Source organism: Protopterus annectens, chromosome 7.part0, assembly GCF_019279795.1.
Source record: "Protopterus annectens isolate FY-2018-M chromosome 7.part0, PAN1.0, whole genome shotgun sequence".
NCBI classification, from domain to species: domain Eukaryota; kingdom Metazoa; phylum Chordata; order Ceratodontiformes; family Protopteridae; genus Protopterus; species Protopterus annectens.
The window spans coordinates 433,281,549-433,298,576 of NC_056739.1; the positions used below are offsets into that span (position 1 = coordinate 433,281,549).

Below are 17,028 nucleotides of genomic sequence, written 5' to 3' on the forward strand. Positions count from 1 at the left end.
GGGTTTTATGTTATACTACCATATATAAAGTACAGTTTTGTACCTACCATAAATGTAGATGTCCGAACAGGATAGCATCTGCAGTCCTTACAAATGGGTTGTCCTGTCGTCAGGCAGCCCTTCGGTCGGCCGGATTCCAAAGTCTGGGTCTGGCCTCGGCTGGTGTCGCACTTCACCCGACGTCATAGCTGCAGTTCTTTGGGTATAAAGGCATCAGCCGATGCCATTTTCCTCAGTGTTTCTTGCCCCAGATGCCAGTTGCCCTCTTGGAAAGCTAAATTTTTGGATAAATGCCAATGTTTCCAAATAGTAGAAGGCAAACACAAAAAATAATCATGTATGTACATATATACAAACAAATACACCATAAGAGATCCCCCCCAGCTAGCTATTAGGTGGGCAAATACCCTAGGAGTACCACAGAGGGAAAGGAGGGTGGGTAATCCTGACTGCAGATGCTATCCTGTTCGGACATCTACATTTATGGTAGGTACAAAACTGTACTATGTCCTTCAAGGATGCATCTGCAGTCCTTACAAATGGGTAGAATACCATAGCTAAACTAGGGGAGGAGGAAGAAGAAATTATGGTGTAGTTAGGATCCCTTGCAAAACAGCAGTGGCAAACCCTGCTCGGGATCTAGAGTATAAAGGTAAGTTATAATGCTTGGCAAATGTATGCACGGAGGTGCAAGTAGCAGCCTCTATAATGTCCTTGGTAGCCACTCCTCGTAAGAAAGCTGTGGTAGTGGCTGTAGCCCTTGTAGAATGAGGCCTTATGTTCTGTGGAATTTGCTTTCCATGGTAGGAGTAACAGAATCTAATGCAATTTCCTATCCACTTGGAGATTGTCTGTTTGGAAATTGCTTTTCCTTCCCTTCCTGTTGCATATGCTACCAGAAGCTGGTCAGATTTTCTATTGCCCTTGGTTCTGTCCAGGTAGTAGCATAACTGTCTATGTACATCCAAGGTATGCAGCAGTCTTTCCCCCCTGTTCTGTGGATTGGGAAAGAAGGTAGGTAGGTGGATTGCCTGGTTTAAAGACACTCTGGATACCACCTTAGGCATAAATGTAGGATTAGTTCTCATGGACACTCTATCTTGATGGAAGATTAGGAAGGGTTGTACTGCCATTAAAGCCTGTAGTTCCGAAACCCTTCTTGCTGAGGTAATTGCCAGCAGGAAAGTAGTTTTCCAGGATAGGTGTTGAAGATCTGCTGTTGCTGCTGGTTCGAAAGGGGAAGTGTCAATTTTTCTAGTACAAAGTTCAAGTCCCATGCTGGTAATGGTGGTTTCCTAGGAGGTTTTACATTCTTAACTCTCAGAAACTGCCTGAGTAGAGGATGCGAAACGACAGGTGGATCGAAGCTGTATTCTGCAGAAATAGCTGATGCATGTATTTTGATGGAGGAATAGGACAGGCCTGTATGGAAAAGCTCTGCCAAATACTCCAGGATGTTGGCAATGTCTACCTTTGACACATCTTTGCCCCTGTCGGTACTCCAAATGAGAAACCTTTTCCATTTTCCTGCATAGTTCCTTCTTGTTGAGGGTCTGCGGGCCTCAAGGATAATGTCTTTAACCCTTTGGGATAAATCTGGGTTAGTTGCTCTTATGTAATGTTCCAGGCAGTCAGTTGCAGAGTTTTCAGGTTTGGATGCAGGATGTTGTAGTTGCTCTGGGTTAACATCAAGGGAATCAGGGGTAGTGTCCACATTCTCCCCAGAGACATGCTCCTTAGTAATGGGTACCAATGTTGTCTTGGTCAGTCGGGAGCTATCAGAATTATCCTTGGACGTTCCTCTTTGATTTTCAATAGCACCTTGTGCATCAAAGGAAGAGGTGGGAATGCATATGCTGTCAGGCCTTTCCAACTGAAGGATAGAGAGTCCACCTTCCAAGCAAGTGGGTGGTATGTCCTTGTGCAGAATTTCTTGAGCTGGTGATTGAGTGGGGATGCAAATAGGTCTATTTGTGGCAGTCCCCATTTCTTTGTGATGGCCTTGAAGATGTCCGGGTGTAGCATCCATTCGTGAGCATCCGAGGTAGTTCTGCTTAATATGTCTGCTAGGATGTTTTCTTTTCCCGGTACAAAAATTGCTTGTAACTGAATGTTGTAACTCAGAGCCATATTCCATAGGTCCAGGGCCATTCGGCATAGAGGGTATGAATGAGTGCCTCCCTGTTTGTTGATGTACCACATGACTGTGGTGTTGTCTGTCCTTATCATCAACTGGCCTTCTTGGAGGAATGGTCTGAAATTCTGGATTGCTAGTTGTACTGCCAGCATTTCTTTTTGATTTATGTGCAGGTGGAGCTGCTCTGGAGTCCATAAGCCTTGTATGCACTTGTCCAGCATGTGAGCCCCCCAACCGAGGTCTGAGGCGTCCGTTGTGATGGTTTGGCTTGGTTGAATGCTGTGGAAGGGCAAACCTGGGTTTGACTGGCATGCCTGAGCCCACCATAGGAACTCTTGTTTCAGACATGGAATTAGTGGTATTTCGGTTTCTAAGCTGTGCCTGTGTTGAGACCATAAATTCTTTAGGTACCACTGTAGCTTTCTCATATGCAGTCTGGCATGGGGGACCAGGATTATGCAGGATGCCATGAAGCCCAAGGCCTGCAGTACTTTCCTTGCTGTTAGTTTGTTCTGCTTTGTTAATGCCAAAAAGTAGAGAGGAAGTTGTTTTTGTTTTTCTGCAGTTAGGAATGCCATCTGTTTTACTGTGTCCAATTCTGCACCTAAGAAGGTTGTTGTTTGGGATGGTATCAGTCTTGACTTTTTTATATTGACTGTGTATCCCAGGGCCTGTAGTAAGCAAATGACTCTTTGTAAGTCTTCTGTTAGCTTGTTTTTGTTGTCCGCTTGTATTAGGCAGTCGTCCAGGTATGGATAAATTTGGATTCCCTGAAGCCTGCAGTGAGCGATTACTGATGCCAGGCATTTCGTGAACACCCTGGGCGCAGTAGATAAGCCAAAGGGCAATGCTGAGAATTGATAATGCTCTGATCCTGCAAGAAATCTGAGGTATCTTCTGCAATGTGGTCGTATGGGGACGTGCAGGTATGCCTCCTTGAGATCTAGAGTTACCAGCCAAAACTCCTTGCCCAGCATGGGAAGAAGTTGCTGTAGGGTCAGCATTTTGAATTTTGGAACAATGATGAATGTGTTTAAAGCGGACAGGTCGAGAATAGGCCTCCAATTTTTTCTTTTCTTGGTACCAGGAAGAGTCTGGAGTAAAATCCCTTGCCTTGTTCCATAGATGGTACCCTTTCCACAGCTCTCATCCTTGCTAATTGAGCTATTTGTTTTAGAGCTTCTGTCTTTTGATTTGGTGGAAGGTTTGGCATTCCTCTTTTTCCGGGTAAAGTGTGGAAATGAAACCTGTAGCCTTGGTCTATAGTTTGCAAAATCCACTTGTCTCTTGTGATATAGTGCCAGTTTTTTGAAAATAATGTTAACTTTCCACCTAAGGGTGCTGCTATTTGTTCCCTGGTAGGCGGTGTCAAAGCCAAGTCACTGTGATTGTCCTGTTGCAGTGGCAGTGGTTGTGTCTGTGCCTCGTTGGTTGTTACCTTGCCACTGGCGTCCCCTGTAGGCACCTCCTCTGGATTGATTTCTGCCTCTTGAACGCCTATTCCTCCCTCTCTGAGTTTTAGAGGAGTCTGGAAAGGACCAATTTTTGGAAGGCCAGTTCCTGCTAAACCTTGGAGGCTGAACCTGTAAGAAATCTTTTACTGTTTGTACAGATTTTGCCTTCTCTTCCATTTTCTTCAGTACCTGTTGGGCAGGAGAACCAAATAAACTGACCTTATCCATAGGAGCATCTAATAGCTTTGCTTTAACATGATCCGGCAAGACCTGTTCTTTCAACCATGCATGCCTTCTTATAACTGTGCCAGTCATGGCTGATCTAAATGAAGCCTCCAGTGCATCATAGCCACATTTTAAGGAATGGTTACTAACCTGCTGAATGTTATTCACCATTTCTAGAACATATTTCTTATCTAAAGAATCATCCGAGGACAGTTTCTTAGTTAACTGATCAAGCATAAACTCTTGGTATTGGATCATATGGAACTGACAGTTCAATGCTCTAGCTGAGAGAGTAGCAGAGGTGTATACTTTTTTACCCCATCTCTCTAAGGACCTGGATTCCCTTTCAGAAGGGAGAGGGTTTTAGCTGAGGTCGAAGCTACCGCCTTAGGCCCCTGGGAGATAGTCTCAGGATCTGCGAAAGGAGCCTTGTATAAATGGTGATGAGTGTCCGGGACCCTGTAGAACCTATCGGGCTTAGCAGGGGCTGGAGGTAAAGTATCAGGAGCAGTGCAAGCATCATTAAATGCATCATCCACAACAGGAAGAACTGGAGGTATAGCTAAAGGCCTATGTTGCGGCAAGTGTAAAAAGGTCCTAAGCCTTTTCCTTGAATCTGAGAAATCTTGCCCCTGCCATTGGAACTGCTCTCTCATGGCATGTAAAGTTTCCCCAAAAGAAAATTCCTCTGGTGGAGAAGCAGAAGGAATCGATTCTTCAGCATCGGAATCTTCATAAGTAGAAAAGGGAGCCTCTGGATGGTCTGTATTGTCTGTATCATCAGAAAAGTCATCTGAGGACACTGGCTCAGGGGGCTCTGCTCTAGGTCTCTTTTCTGGAGGTTGAGAGGCCCTGTCTGGGTGAGATTGGGATCCCCTTATTAAAGAGATGAGATCCTCTGCCAGAGTAAGCATTTGGGAACTGGAACTGGGCCTGTGAGAGGGGGGCTTAACAGGCACAGACTTAGAAGTTTGGGCTGCTTTAGCCCTGGCAAAGGCCTTTATAGACATGGCTGCAGGAGGCCTAGCAGCACCATGTGCTGGGGTAGAAACATCCAAAGGGATGGTGTCCGATAAGTCTTGTGAAACCACAGTAGTAGGTAAAACTTCAGAGGCCGATTCAACTAGGGTAGAGGGGGCCTCGGTAGTAGTCATGGATTCGGCTGAAGATTGAACCGTTTGCTCGGTTTCGGCCGAAACCGAGACACTCGCGGTTTGCTTAACCGTGGTTTTGGCCGAAACCGCGGACCGCGAGTGTCGGTCCTTTCTTGCGTTCTTAACAATTTGAGTAGTCGGAGGATCCGACGGCATTATATACGCAAAATCTGAGCCAAAAAACTGTTCAGCAAACTCCGACCGACGTCTAAGCGTTCGTCGGTTGAAAGAAGCACAGGCTAAACAAGCTGCTACGTCGTGGTCTGGGCCTAAACAAGGCAAGCAGTAAGAGTGGAAATCTTTATGAGGTATTTGTTTCCCACAAGTTAAACAGTTATTCACTTTTTCTGACATCGGCTGAGGCAAGAAAGAGTCCCCAACGGGGTACTTAGCTTTTTAGAAGTCTTCGAAGTAGTATTCGGTAGTAGTAATCTCTGGATCTGACCGACCGGCACTTGCGAACAGCTTCTGCTTCGGGCGCCACGCGGCAAGAAAGACTGGGGAAAATGGTGTCGGCTGATGCCTTTATACCCGAAGAACTGCAGCTATGACGTCGGGTGAAGTGCGACACCAGCCGAGGCCAGACCCAGACTTTGGAATCCGGCCGACCGAAGGGCTGCCTGACAACAGGACAACCCATTTGTAAGGACTGCAGATGCATCCTTGAAGGACATCTGTCAATTACTGACATGACAGTGAAGTCTGAAAAAAAAAAAATCAATTTAATATAGTAACTAAATTTTAATTGTGTAGTTCGATTTCTTTAAACATACTCAAACTAAAACGGTTTCTCTTTCTCATCTCCAGACAATGTGTACACGATCATCTCACGTCACTTCCGTTTACCTTTTTTTTTGTATATACGTGCGTACATATGTAGGTACATTTCTGTGTATGTGCACATCAACATGCTTTGTCTGTGGAAACCGAACTGTGTGTTACATACTGTGTCAGGTTACCTTTTTTTAATTTTTTAGTGCAACTTCAGTGTAGTTGTCTTGTTGTTGGTATTGGAAGGGTTCACGGTTTTGGAAGCTTGGGTTTAAATGGGGTTTTCCGGTGTAGTGATATGCGGTGTTACGTGTGCTGCCGTTCTGTACTTTTTGTGGAGATGTGCAGTATAGGTGCATTTTTCCCCCTTGCCTAAACCGTTTTGCGATCTCAGAGTTAGTATATATTGAAAGGAACGCTTACAAGATTTGTCCTAATAGGTAATAACATGGCACATCACTAATGTTTTGTTAGAAATGCTGCCACTGGTTACTAGTGCAAAGTAAAGCCATGATGTCTTTCGGCACTCAATTTTGTTCTGGGATACTACCCCCACCATTAAAACCCACATTCGCTCTATGCAAACAGTTTAAGAGGCAGTCAGGGTGAAGGTATTACCGTATTGAAACACGGTTTCATAATAGCCATAGAGAAATAGCGTTCTGTAAATGCAGCCCGGCAACATGGAATCATTTCCCTGTAGAAGTAAGGATACAAAATAATCTCCAGATCTTTAAAAACTTAACTAAATGAGCGCATTAAGCAGGAATTGCTTTTGGGATACAGAATAATTGCCCCAGTTTCGTTCATGGTCAGTACAGAATACAAAGATAACAACTCCTACCTTACCAGCTGATCTTAAACATGAAACCTTTAACTTCTTTGTCTTCCTAGATGTGTCCTTAAAAATAATTTGTGTGTGTGTGTATGTATATGTATATATATATATATATATATATATATATATATATATATATATATGTATATATATTTATATATATATATATATATATATATATATATATATATATATATATATATATATACATATATCTCGACATCCTGGTTTGTGTTCTGCATGAACTGGCACCTCACCTAAGTGTCATGTTTAATCATAGCCTCACTTCAGGCTTCGTGCCCAGTTAGTGGCGCACAGCTACATTTATCCCACTCCACAAGGGGGGGGGGGGGGTCCACCTTAGATCCCGGGAACTATTGTCTCAGTCTGACAAGCCTGATCCGCAAAGCCATGGAATGCATTATCATGGAACTTATAAACAAAGAAATTGGCAACCTTCAAACACTGGACCCCACCCAGTTTGGTTTTGTAAAGGGCCGATCTGGTCTCCTCAACCTGATTGACTTCTTCGCATTAGTCTCCAGAGCCGTGGACTAGGGTAAGGCAGTCCACACAGCCTATCTGGACCTCACCAAGGCATTTGACACCACCCCGCCACTCTGGAATCTTAGATAAACTTACTAAGCTGGGCATTAATCCTTATGTCACTTGGGCTGCCAACTGGCTTACTGACAGTACCCACACTGTAAAAGTAGCCGATTCAAAATCCAGCTCCAGACAAGTGACAAGCGGAGTACCTCAGGGTTCAGTCCTGGGACCGCTCTTGTTTGGTGTCTTCTTCTCTGAATTTCAGGCCAGCACTAAGGGATTCTGGCTAACCAAGTTCACGGATGACTGCAAACTGAGAGCCATTATTGAATCTCCAAATGATGTGAATATTCTACAAAAGGGCCTTACAGAAACAGATGCTTGGTGCAAGAGCCATGGGCTCAAGCGCAATGCAAGGAAATGTATAGTTATCCCCTTTGGGAAAAAACATGTACCCATGAATTACCACATAAGTGGCAGCACACTAAACACTGAAAGTGTGATAAGGGACTTAGGGTCACAGGTAGACAGTGGTCTCACCTACGATAACCACACAGCCACAACAGTCACGAAATCCTTCTATGTGGCACTCCTCAACACTAAGGGCTTTTCATCCAGAAAAAAGGAGGTCATTGTTCCACTGTACTCATTCCTCATTAGACCCATTATAGAGTGCAGTACCCCATTTGGTATGTTCACAAGACATCTGCAACAACTAGTAAGGACACAAAGAATCACAGGCCTAAAGCAGATGCCCTATGCTGACAGTCTAAAAAAACTCCAGCTATACTCTGTCGCATATCGCCTACTCAAGAGGCATTCTCTGCTTAACATACAAGGCCATGTCAAACCCAGTGCTGTTGGACATGCTACAGAGCTACATGCTCCAGGGATCTAAACCTGGTCATCACAATGAACAAAACATGCTGGAGGGATAGGTTCCTGACCCAGAGACTCCTCATACTCTGGAATAGACTACCCATACATGTCAAGCTGAGCGCCTCTTTGGCCGTCTTCAAAAGGAACCTTGACGATTGGATGGTTGATGGGAAATTCACCCTGGGGATCACGTCAGTCGTCCTGCTAGACAGGGGAACAGGGAAGTAAATATTCTAGGAAGAAATAACCAGGGAATTGTTATGGCTAGGCGTGTATAGGCCTTAGGGCCGATAGCCTAGTACCAACCTATGAACCTATAAAAGTAAGCAACTAGTCTGTAAGAGTGGTGTTTGGTATTACCGAACAGTGTTACGATTAAGCTGCTGCAGCGTCAGTCTACGGGGTTTCAACAACTGCAAACCAGTCGCTTAATGCTGCTAATGGCATCGTTGCTGTAATACCACTCCCTCCTCATCTACCTTAGCTTTTTCAGTATGTTGTTTTGCAAAGGTGTTTACACCAGGTATTTACAGTAAACTATGTGTGAAGGAGCAACAGATAAAGTAGGTTTATTAGAGGAAATTTCCACCTTCACAGTTTAAACTGCATTACAAAGTGTCCTTTCATCTACGATTTTAATAATTAAAGGAAATGACTGGACTGGCTTTCTTGGGGAGTGAATAACTGGAGTGGCTTTTCTGGGGACTGACCTACCTGTGGGTGCGGCTGATAGGGGTGTTTCATGAGTATGGAGTGGGATGAGCTTAAGGGGCGCCGGAGTACTACTTCGCCTAGGGCGCCATATCAGCTAAGGCCGGCCCTGACAGTAGGGAGTTGCTGCCTGCAGCACCACCATCCGGCCAGTATACCAAAGTCTTAGTCCAGGAGGGTACGTGTGACGTCGGTTACCAGGGCCATAAACCGATGTTAAGCATAAAAGTGATGTCTGCACATATCCTCATCAGAATTGTTTTGCCGCATACAGTAGTGTCTATGAGGTTTGACTAGGAGGGTCCTAATCTGAGACCCTTAAGACTTGCATGTATGCCACTCCTAGGGCAGTAGGATGGCTGTGTAGGCAGAGACCATGGGGGGGGGGGTGATGGCAGTTTGCCCTCAGGAGATACCTGGGATGGTAGTTGGAAAGAGACAGGGTAGGAGGGTGAGACTGAATACTGCAACATAGAGAAGGACATCAAAGGTCATGGTAAGTTCTTATACAGCTATTCTATGTCCTTCTATTCTGATGTTGCAGTATTCATAAAGTACAGTTTTGTACCTACCATAAATGTAGATGTCTGAACTGGATAGCATCTGCAGTCATAACAAATGGGTTGTCCTGTTTTCAGGCAGCCCTTCGGTCGGCCGGATTCCAAAGTCCGGGTCCGGCTGATGTCGCACTTCACCCGACGTCATCTCTGCTGGTCTTCGGGTATAAAGGCATCAGCCGACGCCATTTTCCTCAGTGTTTCTTGCTCCAGATGCCAGTTGCCCTCTTGGAAAGCTAAATTTTGGATAAATGCCAATGTTTCCAAAATAGTAGAAGGCAAACACAAAAAATAAACATGTATGTACATATATACAAACAAATACACCATAAGAGACTCCCCCCCAGCTAGCTATTAGGAGGGTAAACACCCTAGGAGTACCGTAGAGGGGAAGGAGGGAGGGTAATCCTGACTGCAGATGCTATCCAGTTCGGACATCTACATTTATGGTAGGTACAAAACTGTACTATGTCCTTCATGGATGCATCTGCAGTCATAACAAATGGGTAGAATACCATAGCCAAACTAGGGGAGGAGGAATAATAATTATGGTGTAGTCAGGATCCCTTGCAGAACAGCAGTGGCAAACCCTGCTCGGGATCTAGAATATAGAGGTAAATTATAATGCTTGGCAAATGTATGCACGGAGGTCCAAGTAGCCGCCTCAATAATGTCCTTGGTTGCCACTCCTCTTAAGAAAGCTGTGGTAGTGGCTGTAGCCCTTGTAGAATGAGGTCTTATGTTCTGTGGAATTGGTTTTCCATGGTAGGAGTAACAGAATCTTATGCAATTTCCTATCCATTTGGAGATTGTCTGTTTGGAAATTGCTTTTCCTTCCCTTCCTGTTGCATAGGCTACAAAGAGCTGGTCAGTTCTTCTGTTACCTTTGGTTCTGTCCAGGTAGTAGCGTAACTGTCTATGTACATCCAAGGTATGCATTATTCTTTCACCTCTGTTTTGTGGATTGGGAAAGAAGGTAGGTAGGTGGATTTCCTGGTTTAAAGACACTCTGGATACCACCTTAGGCATAAATGTAGGATTAGTTCTCATGGACACCCTATCTTGATGGAAGATTAGGAAGGGTTGCACTGCCATTAAGGCCTGTAGTTCCGAAACCCTCCTTGCTGAAGTAATAGCCAGTAGGAAAGCAGTTTTCCATGACAGGTGTTATAGATCTGCTGTTGCTGCTGGTTCAAACGGAGGGAGTGTCAACTTTTCTAGTACAAAATTCAAGTCCCATGCTGGTAATGGTGGTTTCCTAGGAGGTTTTACATTCTTGATCCCTCTGAGGAACTGCCTGAGTAGAGGGTGTGAAAAGACAGGAGGATCAAAGCTGTATTCTGCTGAAATAGCTGATGCATGTATCTTGATGGAGGAATAGGACAGACCTGTATGTAGAAGCTCTGCCAAGTACTCCACAATGTTAGCAATATCTATGTTAGACACATCTTTTCCTCTTTCAGTACTCCAAATGACGAACCTTTTCCATTTTCCTGCATAGTTCCTTTTTGTTGAAGGTCTGCGGGCTTCAAGGATAATGTCTTTAACCCTTTGTGAAAGGTCTGGGTTAGTTACTGCTATGTGATGTTCCAGGCAGTCAGTTGCAAGGTTTTTAGGTTTGGATGTATGATGTTGAAGTTGTTCTGAGTTAACATCAGAGGCATCAGGGGTATTGACCACATTTTCTCCCGAGACATGCTCCTCAGCAATGGGTACCAGTGTTGTCTTGGCCAGTTTGGAGCTATCAGAATTATCCTTGGACGTTCCTCTTTGATTTTCAGTAGTACCTTGTGCATCAAGGAAGAGGTGGAAATGCATATGCTGTCAGGCCTTTCCAGCTGAAGGATAGAGAGTCCACCTTCCATGCAAGTGGGTGGAATGTCCTTGTGCAGAATTTTTTGAGCTGGTGATTTTGTGGGGAAGCGAATAGATCTATTTGTGGCATTCCCCATTTCTTTGTCATGGCCTTGAAGATGTCCGGTGTAGCATCCATTCGTGAGCATCCGAGGTGGTTCTGCTTAAAATGTCTGCTAGGGTGTTCTCTTTTCCCGGTACAAATATTGCCTGTAACTGGATGTTGTAGCTGAGAGCCAGATTCCAAAGGTCCAAAGTCATTCTGCATAGGGGTAAGAATGAGTGCCTCCCTGTTTGTTGATGTACCACATGACTGTGGTGTTGTCTGTCCTTATCATCAAATGGCCTTCTTTGAGGAATGGTCTGAATTTTAGGATTGCCAGTTTTACTGCCAGCATTTCTTTTTGGTTTATGTGCAGGTGCAGTTGGTCCTGAGTCCACAGTCCTTGCACGCATTTGTCCAGCATGTGTGCCCCCCATCCTAGGTCTGAGGCATCTGTTGTGATGGTTTGGTTTGCTGGAAAGTTGTGGAAGGGTAAGCCTGGGTTTGACTGGCATGCCCGAGCCCACCATAGGAACTCCTGTTTTAAGCATGGGATTAGTGGTATTTCTGTTTCTAAGCTGTGTCTGTGTTGAGACCATAAATTCTTTAGGTACCACTGTAACTTTCTCATATGCAGTCTGGCATGTGGGACCAAGATTATGCATGATGCCATGAAGCCCAAGGCCTGCAGAACTTTTCTTGCTGTTAGTTTGTTCTGCTTTGTTAATGCCAAGAAGTAAAGAGGGAGTTCTTTTTGTTTTTCTGCAGTTAGGAATGCCATCTGTTTTACCGTGTCCAATTCCGCGCCCAAGAAAGTTCTTGTCTGGGATGGTATCAACCTTGACTTTTGTAAATTGACTGTGTATCCCAGGGCTTGTAGCAAGTAAATGACCCTTTGTAAATCTGTTGTCAGCTTGCTTTTGTTGTCCGCTTGCAACAGGCAGTCATCCAGGTATGGATAAATTTGGATTCCCTGTACTCTGCAGTGAGCGATTACTGATGCCAGGCATTTTGTGAATACTCTGGGCGCAGTAGATAAGCCAAAGGGCAATGCTGAGAATTGATAATGCTCTGATCCTGCAAGAAATCTGAGGTATCTTCTGCAATTTGGTCGAATGGGGACGTGCAGGTATGCCTCCTTGAGATCTAGAGTTACCAGCCAACACTCCTTGCCCAGCATGGGAAGAAGTTGCTGTAGGGTCAGCATTTTGAATTTTGGGACAATGATGTATGTGTTTAAGATGGACAGGTCGAGAATAGGTCTCCAGTTTTTCTCTTTTCTTGGTACTAGGAAGAGTCTGGAGTAGAATCCTTTGCCCTGTTCTATTATAGGCACCCTTTCCACAGCTCTCATCTTTATTTATTCCGCTATCTGGTGCAGGGCTTCTATTTTTTGATTTGGGGGCAGGTTTGGCATTCCTCTTTTTACTGGTAAAGTGTGGAAGTGGAACCGGTAGCCTTGGTCTATGGTTTGTAAAATCCACTTGTCTTTTGTAATATAGTGCCAATTTTTCGAGAATAAGGCTAACTTTCCGCCTAATGGTGCTGCTATTTGCTTCCTGGTAGGAGGGGTCAGAGCCAAGTCACTGTGATTGTCCTGTTGCAGTGGCAGTGGTTGTGTCTGTGCCTCGGTTATTGCCTTGCCACTGTCGTCCTCTGTAGGCACCTCCTCTGGATTGATTTCTGCCCCTAGAGCGTCTGTTCCTGCCCCTTTGTGATCTTGTAGAGACAGGAAAGGACCAATTTTTGGTAGGCCAGTTCCTGCTAAACCTTGGGGGCTGAACCTGTAGGAAATCTTTAACTGTTTGTACAGATTTTGCCTTCTCTTCCATTTTCTTCATTACCTGCTGAGCAGGTTCCCCAAATAGACTGGCCTTATCCATAGGAGCATCCAATAGCTTAGCTTTAACATGATCCGGTAAGACCTGTTCTTTCAACCATGCATGCCTTCTTATCACTGTGCCAGTCATGGCTGATCTAAATGAAGCCTCCAGTGCATCATAGCCACATTTTAAAGAATGGTTACTAACCTGTTGGATGTTATTCACCATTTCTAATACATATTTCTTATCTAAAGATTCACCAGAGGACAGCTTTTTAATTAACTGATCAAGCATAAACTCTTGGTATTGGATCATGTGAAACTGACAGTTTAAAGCTCTAGCTGAGAGAGTAGCAGAGGTGTAGACTTTTTCCCCATCTCTAAGGACCTGGATTCCCTTTCAGAGGGAATAGGTTTTTTGCTGTGGTCGAGGCAACTGCCTTAGGCCCCTGGGATATAGTTTCGGGGTCTGCAAGCGGGGCCTTGTATAGGTGGTGATGAGTGTCTGGCACCCTGTAAAATCTATCTGGTTTGGCAGGGGCTGGAGGTAAAGAATCAGGTGCAGTGCAGACATCATTAAATGCATCGTCCACAACAGATAGGACAGGAGGTATAGCTAAGGGCCTATGTTGTGGTAAGTGCAGAAAAGTCCTAAGCCTTTTTCTTGAATCTGAGAAATCTTGTCCCTGCCATTGGAATTGTTCTCTCATGGCATGTAAAGTTTCCCAAATGAGAATTCCTCTGGTGGAGAGGCAGCTGGGATGGATTCTTCAGCATCTGAATCTTCATAATTGGAAAAAGGAGCCTCTGGCTGGTCTGTAATGTCTGAGTCATCCGCAGAATCATCAGAGGACACAGGCTCGGGGGGCTCTGCTCTAGGTCTTTTTTCTGGGGGCTGAGAGGCCCTGTCTGGGTGAGATTGGGATCCCCTAATTAAGGATATTAAATCTTCTGCCAGAGTAAGCATTTGTGAACTAGAAGTGGGCCTGAGTGAGGGTGGCTTAACAGGCCCTGATTTAGCAGATTTGGCTGCTTTAGCCCTGGCAAAGGCCTTAATAGACATGGCTGCAGGAGGCCTAGCAGCACCACGTGCTGGGGTAGAGATATCCAAAGGGATGGTGTCTGAAAGATCAGTAGGAGCCGCAGTTGCAGGCAAAATTTCTGAGGCTGATTCAGATAAGGTAGCAGGAGCCTCAGTAGTAGTCATGGATTCGGCTGAAGATTGACCCGTTTTCTCGGTTTCGGCTGAAACCGAGACACTCGCGGCTTGCTTAACCGTGGTTTCGGCCGAAACCGCGGACCGCGAGTGTCAGTCCTTTTCTTTGCGTTTTTTAACAATTTGGGTAGTCGGAGGATCCGACGGCATAATGTACGCAAAATCTGAGCCGAAAAACTGTTCAGCAAACTCCGACCGACGCCTAAGCGTTCGTCGGTTGAAGGAAGCACAGGCCGAACAGGCTGCTACGTCGTGGTCTGGGCCTAAGCAAGGCAAACAGTAAGAGTGGAAATCTTTATGAGGTATTTGTTTCCCACAAATTAAACAGTTATTGACTTTTTCTGACATCGGCTGAGGCAAGAAAGAGTCCCCAACGGGGTACTTAGCTTTATAGAAGTCTTCGAAGTAGTATTCGGTAGTAGTAATCTCTGGATCTGACCGACCGGCACTTGCGAACAGCTTCTGCTTCGGCCACGCGCAAGAAAGACTGAGGAAAATGGCGTCGGCTGATGCCTTTATACCCGAAGACCAGCAGAGATGACGTCGGGTGAAGTGCGACATCAGCCGAAGCTGGACCCGGACTTTGGAATCCGGCCGACCGAAGGGCTGCCTGACGACAGGACAACCCATTTGTTATGACTGCAGATGCATCCATGAAGGACATCAGTAGGGATAGTACCAGAGCTTTAAGTATGAACCTGGTAGGAGGAAGGGTTTCTGTGGTCAAGGAGACCCCGTAGGATGGTCCTGGCAAATCCTGCTCTAGCACAGGATGGTATGTCCAGCTTGTAGTGTTTGGTGAAGGTGTGTACTGAGGTCCAAGTAGCTGCTTCTAAAATAGAGGAGTCTATGCCTTTGAAGAAGGCAGTAGAGGAAGCAGCTGCTCTGTTAGAATGGGGTTTAATATTGCCTTGTAAGAATTTCCTATGTTGGGAGAATCACAATGAAATGGACTTACAGAGATCCATGAGGCAATGGTTTGCTTAGCTACAGCTTTCACTAGGGCTCTAGGATGGAAGGAAATAAATAACTGATCTGATCTCCTGATACCTTTGGTTTTGTCTAAGCAGTATCGAAGTTGTCTGTGTACATCCAGGGAATGTAGAGTCCTTTCCGAAGCATTTTGCGGATGAGGGCAGAAAACAGGTAGTTAAATGGATTGATTCAACAAGAGTTCATTATCTACCTTGGGCATGAATGAAGGGTTATAGTCCTGAGGACAACTCTATCCTTGCGGAAGACAAGGTAGGGGATGTGGCCATCAGGGCTTGGATCTCTGAAACCCTCCTGGCGGAGGTGAGGGCAACTAGCAGGACTATTTTCAATGTGCAAAGTTTCAAGGGAACAGAATGTGCTGGCTCAAAGGAAGGCAAGGTTAGATTTTTTTAATACAAAGTTGAGGTCCCACTGTGGCGGGATGGGTTTCCGTGGGGGTTTGATGTGGAGGACTCCCTTTAGAAAGAGTCTGACTTCCAATCTGGATGCCAGGGGTGGTGAAATGGGCAGACAGGCAGAAATGGCAGACAAACTGACTTTCTGAGGAATATGTTAGTCCTGTTTGCAGTAGCTCACACAAGTAAGACAGGACCCTTGAAACGGAAATTGTGAGGGGTCCTGGTTGCTCCTATGGCACCAGTTAGAGAATCTGAGCCACTTAGCTGCATAATTTCTCCTAGTACTAGGTTTTCTGGCCTCCTGCAGAACATTGAGTATGTCCTCTGAATAAAGGTGTCTGTAAAGGATCAAAATTCTATCACCCATAGGGTAAATTTTAGGTTATCTGTGGGTGCAGTAAGGACCCTTTGTTCTGTGTGAGTAGGTCTAGACGGTGAGATAACCTTTGACTATTGCCCTTGGCTAGAGAAAATAGGAGTGGAAATCAATGCTGTCTTGGCCAAAAGGGGGTCACCAGTAGGATTTTTGGTTTGTTGCCCTGAATTTTTAGGAGGACTTTCTGGATTAGAGTGAAGGGGGGGAGGCGTACGGGTACATCCTACCCATGAAAAGAAGGCGCCCACTATCCAAACTTGTTGATGTGGGTTCCTTGTGCAGAAGTTGGGCATCTGCCTGTTGACTGGGGAGGCAAATATGTCTGCTTGTGGAATACACCACCTGTGTATCAAGTCTAGGAAAACATCCATTCGTGAGAGGGGGCTGAGGTTCTGCTGAGTGTATCTGCCATAACATTCTGTTCTGAGGGGATACACGTCTAATAAGTGGACCCTGAAGGAAGTGGCTGGATTCCAAATCTGGATGGCCAGGCTGCATGGTGGGTAGGACCTGGTCCTCCCCACACTTGTTTATGTACCACAAGACAGTCATATTGCCTGTGATAACCTTTAGTGTTCCTGGCAGGCTAAAGGGTTTGAATGTTAGAAGGGCTAACAACAGCGCTCTCATTTCCTTGATGTTGTGGTCTTTTACCCTTAAAGTAAACCATTTTCCTTGCACTGAGAGGTTTTGTTTTGTTTGTAACACTGCCCCCCCCCCCAGCCCAGATCTGAAGCATCTGTGGTTATCTGTTGTAAAGGTGCAGGGATCTGGAGGTGGGTCCCGGGTTGGTCTGCATTGCAGATATCAACTAGTGGATTCCCTTTTTTAGGCATAGGAGAAGTGGAAGTGGGGAGTCCAAGGGTTGTGAATGTTGGGCCCATAGGTTTTTTTAATACCCACTGAATTTTGCGCATGTGGAGTCTTGCCAAAGGCAGCATGGGTATAAGGGATGCCATGTGGCCTAAGTCGCAAGAATTCCCAAGCTGTCACAGTGGTTTTGGTAAGGATCTGGTTGAGGTACAGAGTTCCTAAATCCTTAGGTCTG

At 45.3% G+C, this 17,028-nt stretch overlaps 1 protein-coding gene across 1 annotated transcript in view; it reads right to left on the minus strand.

Annotated features, from left to right (window-relative positions):
- FXR2 (FMR1 autosomal homolog 2) overlaps positions 1-17,028 on the minus strand; it is a 1,381,282-nt gene that overhangs the window by 825,360 nt on the left and 538,894 nt on the right. The window lies entirely within an intron of this gene.